This window comes from Lactuca serriola, chromosome 7, assembly GCF_051521515.1.
Source record: "Lactuca serriola cultivar US96UC23 chromosome 7, Lser_US96UC23_V15, whole genome shotgun sequence".
NCBI classification, from domain to species: Eukaryota; Viridiplantae; Streptophyta; class Magnoliopsida; order Asterales; family Asteraceae; genus Lactuca; species Lactuca serriola.
The window spans coordinates 158083286-158089667 of record NC_136414.1 but is presented as its reverse complement, the minus strand read 5'-3'; the positions used below and the strand labels follow the sequence as shown (position 1 = coordinate 158089667).

General features: G+C 38.8%; 1 pseudogene; it reads left to right on the top strand.

Moving 5' to 3' along the window:
• The first annotated feature begins 4360 nt into the window (after positions 1–4360).
• Positions 4361–6107, top strand: LOC145063626 (protein JINGUBANG pseudogene; annotated as a pseudogene).
• The last annotated feature ends 275 nt before the right edge of the window (positions 6108–6382 follow it).

The following is a 6382-nucleotide window of genomic DNA, read 5'->3' as shown; positions in this document are numbered from 1 at the left end:
CAACCTAAGTTCAATAACCCCAAACTGATCCATAAAGCTCCAAGGGTTAAGGTCTCTAGACCTCTTTGAGTCCAGATCCAAGGCACTAAATCGAAGAGGGACCATTTGCTCCATATAATCACTCTCCAAAGGGGGTTAGAAAACCCTAACTCTAATGATCAACACTAAAACTGAAGGAGGTTCGAACTATCACCTCAAAATGAAGTCTCTGAACTCTAAAATTGCTAGAATCGCACCTCCCCTTTGCTCTTGGTCACCTCCTTCTTGCTAAACCAAAGGTACAAGGATCAAAAGTGACTTCTTCTTCCTCACAACGATTTGGCTCACTTAGGGTTCTCTCAAGGGTCTGGTAGCCGCAATGGGAGGCTACAAGTGCCCTTAAATAGGCTCCAAACCCAGGGGATTAGGGTATCATTAAACAGCATGGACTCGCCGAGTCCATAAATGGACTCGCCGAGTCCGGACGTGAACCCGGATGAACATGTGCGACCCTACTCGGCGAGTCTTGGCTCCAACTCGCCGAGTTCCTCCACAAGCTCGGAAATAATTAAATAAAGTAATATACCTGGAAATCCCGATGTTACATGTTGATTTTTGCGAAAGGAGTTTGGTGGTAGTCGGTTGAACTCTTGGCTAACAAGAGCAATTGCATTCTAAAATTCCTTTTCATCATTGTACTATGTGTCAGCTTCGTATGACTGCGGTGGGTTGTCATATGAGTGAGAGTAAGGTTAAGTAATGCTTTGTGGAGTTTGAGCAATGAGAGCAAGCAGACCTCCGAAGTTTGCACAATCTTTGAGTACGGTTGATTCTTGTGCTTGGAGTTCTCCATATTGTTTGAAGAGAGACAGTGAGTGAATCTTCCTATCACCTTAGACTATCATTTTCTCCGTAGTCCAGTGTTTACCCAAACCATTAAGAAATTGAAGGTTTGTTTCATGATTACTTCGGACGGTTCCAACATTTGACAATTTTGTGACAATCAGGTTGAATCTTTTGAAGGAGTCTTCAAGACTTTCACCAGCATGAGCTTTGAAGTTTTTGAACTCGTTGAGTGCGGTGGTAAGCTTCTTGTCTTGAGCTTGTTCAGAACCTTCATACAAGTTCTTGAGAACATCCCAAATTTCTTTGGCTTATTTGTAATTGATGATGATGTCGAAGTTGTTAGGAGCAACTCTGTAGGATATTTCATAGAAAGCAATAGCATCGCTTTCCATCTTATCAAGATCACCTTTAGTGGGTCGATTTATCGCAACTTGAGCTCCTACTAATCTGACTTGAGCACCCTCTTCTTGAACTGGAGTCAAAACGGGAACATGAGGTCCTTCTTCTACGGATCTCCACACATCTCGTCCAAGTCTTTTTAGATATCTCTCCATTTTTTGTGACCATCGATGATACTCATTTGCCACAAATATTGGGGCTCGATTAGAACCACCAACATTGTTGGAGATGTTAAGTGATAATGCTTGTGCCATTTTTCTGTTTTTTTTTTGTTTTGTTTTTGAATGAAATGAGCTTTAGTGGTATAGAAGGCTTTTCAAAAAATCAGAGTTTTGTTTAAAAAGCAACCACTTTGGCTCATAAACCAATTATTGAGAGAAAAACTTTTTGAGAAACACTTGAACAAATGTTAGTATAATTTATATATTGCGGAATGAAATTAATCTCAAAGGATCAAAAAGCTCAACAATAATAAGTTAGAGTTGTTAGAGTTGTTAGATGCGGAAATGTAATTGCGAAAAGTAAAGGAATTGTAAATGAAAACAAGTTATATCAAGTAAACACTAAGTTGATTCTTAACAATGTTTGCATTAAAACCAAGTTAGTATATGTGATCAGCTTGAAGTGAATGAAGTCACGAGGACTTTCTCCGAAGGACAGATTAAGAGTTCGGTCTTAATATATGAATATGAGTTCACACAGATCTTAAAAGGTAAGAGTAGAGAAAAATTCAGATAGCGAATAAAGATAAGAGCGTATTTCATTCAGAAGCGTAGTAGTCTATTTATAGAGTTCTGAGAAATTACATGAGAAATAAACAAAGACAAATTCTGATAGAAGTGCCCATACAAAGTAGACTGGACAATACAATGTAAATAGAAAAAGTTAAAATGCTAAGTCTTTGTTGCTGATGACACTACGAATGATAGAGACCGATGGCAGTTGGGTGATCATTGCGGAGCTCAGGATACTTCGGATTGATAAGTTAAAGAGGGTCACTTTCATGTTTCAACATTGTGTACTGTAACGATGTGTTAGATCGGTATCCTGGTAGATAGGATGATGCTATGCTTAATGATCTACTAGATCTACTTGACTGTCTTTAGACTATTATATGATTACATTTTATATGTGCACATGTTTGATTGGTAGTTGAGGGTATTCCATCCTGAGGATGATTAGACCTTAGTATGTTGTCGCTATAGACAATTATATGATTATCTGATATAGGTGCACATGTTTGATTGGTAGTGAGAGTATTCCATCCTAAGGATGAATAGAGTCATAGTATGTGGGCATTCCAACCCGATGGTGGTGGACCGAGGGTATTCCATCCTGATGATGATTAGACCCATAGTATGTTGACATTCCAATCCGATGGTTGAGGGCCAAGGGTATTCCAACCCCATGGTTGATTCGACCCATAGTATATTGGCATTCTAACCCGATCATTGAGGCTCCGGGGTATTCCAACCCGATGGTTGAGGGTCTGTGGTATTCCAAGCCCATGGTTGATTGGACCCATAGTATGTTGTTTGTTATTATATGTGTATTGTTGTGCATGGGTATTTTAGGGGTAAATCACTAAGCATTCTAGCTTACATTTATGGATTATTGTTTCAGGTACTTCGGATGACCATGGGAAGGTGAAGGCGTTACCGTACACTTCCTCGTTTTATGATTGTGGTTTTCTGAGAAAACTCTGATATTGATTTATTTTGAAAACAATTTGTGTACATTACTAGTTTTGGATCATTTTGCAAACAATTTATAGATGTTACAAGTGTACAAGATGGCGAAGAAATCTATTCCGGGCATGGGGTTACATCACAAAATCGGTTGCTGAACTTGAAAATCTTGGTGTGAGATTTTACGACATTTTCATTTGCTCGGTTGGGTCTGGGCGTAAGGCTCTTTTTTGATTCGATAATTGGACCGAGGCTAGTTCTTTAGCCTCCCGATTTCCTTTCCTCGCGACATTAGATTCTTTAAACTCTTGCTTGGTTGCAGATATACTCTCCCAAAATGGTGTTTCGTGGAGCTGGAAAAGAAGGCCTAGACAACCACCTGAGTTCCAGGAGCTCGCTCATCTCCAAACCCTTGAAATTTTTTTGATTTCTAATGTTGATGATTTCTGGAACTCTAAGCTGGCATCATATGGTAAATTTTATGTCAGTGACCTTTGACATCTTGTTGATTCCAAAATTACTTGCACCGTGGTCAACCCCACGATCTGGTTGAAGTCAACTCCTTTTAAGGTGATTATGTTTATTTGGAGAGTTTGTTTAGATCATATCCCGTCTTCATCAACTCTCATTCATAGAGGTGTTAATATCACCTCTAGTTTTGCCGTTCTATGTCCTAACGGTGTTGACTCCTGCAATCATATATTTGCAAGTTGCCCTTATGTTAAAGAGGTATTATCTTGGACCCTCAAATGGTGTGGCATACCCCCTCAAATTTTCAACTCGGTCTCGGAGGTCGTCAATTTTGCGATGAATTGGGGGCGTTTCCCTAAAAAACGGAAGATCTTCATCACTATTATTTACGGGATGCTATTGTGCATATAGAAAGCGAGGAATGACAAGATCTTCAATAAAAAGTTCTCCACTCCCTCAAAAAAGACGGATTGCATTATAACCACAGTGCTTAATCACATAAAATATATGAGTAATTTTGAGAAGTACAATTGGTCCAATTGAGTTTGTTGGTGTTTTAATATGTTGTAACTTTGTTGTTTTTTTTGGGCCTTCTTCTCTATCGCTGGCCCGGTATATTTTTAATATATTTCTGAAGTTTCTTTATATATATATATATATATATATATATATATATATATATATATATATATATATATATATATATATATATCCGATTATAAGATATTTTGATAGATAAAAAATAATAACAACAAATTGAATTTAATATTCGACAACCCTAGAGCCTAGGGAGCCTTAAAACTATTCATGGGGTTGCTTACAACGAAAAAGACTTTACTCCATATACCCTAAGACACGTGTGGGATCTTTCCACTAATGGTACACCTACTCCACCTTTTCAAACCCTCGCAACACAAATCCAATTATAAATATGACTCTTCGCATTCTCTTTCTCTTTTATAGAAAATATACTCTCTTTTGTTCCTCTGTCATCATCTGCAAAACATACACAATCAACTGTTTCAGCTTTCCTTCAATCTATCTAAATTTCAACTTAAACAAAATGAAGAAAGAAATGGCTGGAAAAACCTTGTTTTCGAAGAAAAACAATGTCCGAAAGAAAATCGCCATTCTCCTTCACAGCTCAGAACCAAACGTTTTCATCACCACCCACCAACAACCAGAAAACTCCGAAAACAATTTTAGTCACCGCAGTAGCAATGCCTCATTACCTAGCCCTGTCATGTCTTCTTGTTCATCACCAGTCTACTTCATGTCTCCAATCAATCAGATGCCATCGCCCTACTCTAAATCTCCTTGGACCCTTCCTCATGGCAGAAATAGCGAAGAAAGTGTCATCTACAACACTGGCTTGATCGGGTCTTTGATACGCGAAGAGGGTCATATTTATTCGTTAGCATCTTCCGGGGATTTGTTGTACACAGGTTCCGATTCAAAGAACATTAGAGTGTGGAAGAATCTAATGGAGTTTTCAGGTTTCAAATCGAGTAGCGGATTAGTGAAAGCGATCATAGTTTTTGGTAATCGGATATTTACCGGCCACCAGGACGGGAAAATTCGGGTTTGGAAGTATTCAGATAAGAAGAAAAAATCTTACAACCGGATCGGTAATTTACCCAGGACAAGAGATTACATCAAGAGCTCCATGAACCCTAATAATTACATTGAAGCAAGACGACATCGTAACGTCCCATGGATCAAGCATTATGATGTCGTTGCTTGCATGTGTATTGATGAAGAAAAAGGGTTATTGTATTCTGGATCATGGGATAGAACAATGAAAGTTTGGAGGATTTCAGATTCGAAATGTTTAGAATCTGTAAACGCTCATCACGACGCCATTAATTCGGTCGTCGTTGGGTTTGACGGTTTGGTTTTTACCGGGTCCGCCGACGGGAAGGTGAAGGTGTGGCGTAGGGAGTTCGTCGGTAAGACCACAAAACACCTTTTAGTTTACACGCTTTTGGATCAGGACAGCGCTGTCACGTCTGTAGTGGTGAACGCCTCTCAGGCCACTGTGTACGCAGGATTCTCCGATGGACTGGTGAACTTTTGGGAACGCAAGAAGCAAACGTTCTCACACGGAGGAGTTCTGAGGGGACACAAGCTGGCAGTGCTTTGTCTGGCCACTGCCGGAAACCTGTTATTGAGTGGGTCGGCGGACAACAGCATCTGCGTGTGGCGGAGTGAAGGTAGGGGTATTCATACTTGTTTGTCGGTCTTGAATAGTCACACCGGTCCAGTGAAATGTCTTGCCGTTAAGAACCGGAATGAGAAGGATGGTGATCGGAAAGATGAAGAATGGATAGTTTACAGTGGCAGTTTGGATAACTCAGTGAAGCTTTGGCGGGTGTCAGAACAGCTAGCCTGAAATATGTCATTATTAAGAGTTAAAACCAATCACTAATTGACACCACGCTCCGCCGTTTTGGAAGTATAGATCCATGATAGGCACGCTAACTACAAGAACTTTCGAGTTTTTATCGATTGAAATGAGGAACATCACAATTTGGCATTGGGGAGAAGATTGAAGTAGAAAACGTTTGATCAGATATTAGGTAGTCGATAAATGGTGATGAAGATCGATCACCATTGTGTGTACGAATATATATCTCTATATGACGCATTGTGTGTATGTTTATCCATATAGTCACCAACATAGATCCAAGATATCGGATACTGCTTATTAATGATCTACTTCTGTGTTTCTGGATTTTTTTTCTCTATTTGCACTCATTTCAAAACAATCTACTAATTAACCAAAAGTCTCCTTGTTATTTAGAATTCCCAAAAGCAATATTTTTTGATTTAATAAGTCTCGCTAAATTATCATCTTATTAACACATTTATAAAAAGTCAAAAGATAATTAATTATTTATAATCAATTTTTTCGGAAAACAATACGATTTCAACTAATCAAAATATTTAAAAATGTAATTAGGCTGTCTATATGGCAATTTGGGGTGTCTTTTTAGCCA